Source organism: Microtus ochrogaster, chromosome 1, assembly GCF_000317375.1.
Source record: "Microtus ochrogaster isolate Prairie Vole_2 chromosome 1, MicOch1.0, whole genome shotgun sequence".
Taxonomy (NCBI): domain Eukaryota; kingdom Metazoa; phylum Chordata; class Mammalia; order Rodentia; family Cricetidae; genus Microtus; species Microtus ochrogaster.
This window is the reverse complement of record NC_022009.1, coordinates 99,477,824-99,478,713: the sequence shown is the minus strand read 5'-3', so window position 1 is coordinate 99,478,713 and position 890 is coordinate 99,477,824.

The window sequence follows — 890 nt, the reverse complement described above, 5'->3', positions numbered from 1 at the left end:
AGTCCCTCGGGGGCAAGATTGCTGGAGCAACTAATTTTGTAACCATTTTAACTTGAAACAGTTTGCACAGGCTCACATATTTGAATACCTCATCCACAAATGGTGGCATTCTTCTAGCAGGTTGGGGAACCTTTAAATGCAGGGTCTACATGGCCAATAGAGATCAGTAGAGAAGATTTTGAGAAATTATACCCACCTGTGTTGTGGTCCACCCTTGGCATCCTTATCTACTAGGTACTGCCACTGCCTCATGTTCCTTCTACCTCCGAGAGAGTATACGCCCCTTCATGCCTTCTCTGCTACCATAGGTGAAATCACCAAAAAGCCTTGAGCAAAAATGAAGTTTTCGTCCTTTAAATGAGTGATTTATTTAGTATAGTAAATGAAATTACTAAGTACTGTTTGAGATGTCCTGTCATTCCTTTGAACCATTGTATGATTATTCTGGTAGCATTATATGATGAGATTAGTGTGTTTTAATATCACCATAGTCATCATGTGATTAAATGATAGAGAAATTAGTTGGCCTTCATTTCAAGTTTTCCAGTTTAGAAAACTTTCACTAATTCTGCTACATAATTACTGAAACAGATTCAAGTTAAATCCCAATATGATCACAAAAGATATATACTCAGAAAACAAGTCATTGTTTGATTTCCTAAATGTCATACAGTTTCTGCTTTGTGAATAACAATTTCATCTAATATTTTCATTTGGAAACCATAAGCTGTATTATACATGTGTAATGCATGTATACTTACATCTATTTGTCTTAACTCTCTGGATTCTCAAGGGTATTATAGTAGTCATATTAGAGTATGAGCTAAAATATTTTAATATTAACCGATAACCACTTACAAAAATGTTCCAAACATTATATATATATATAT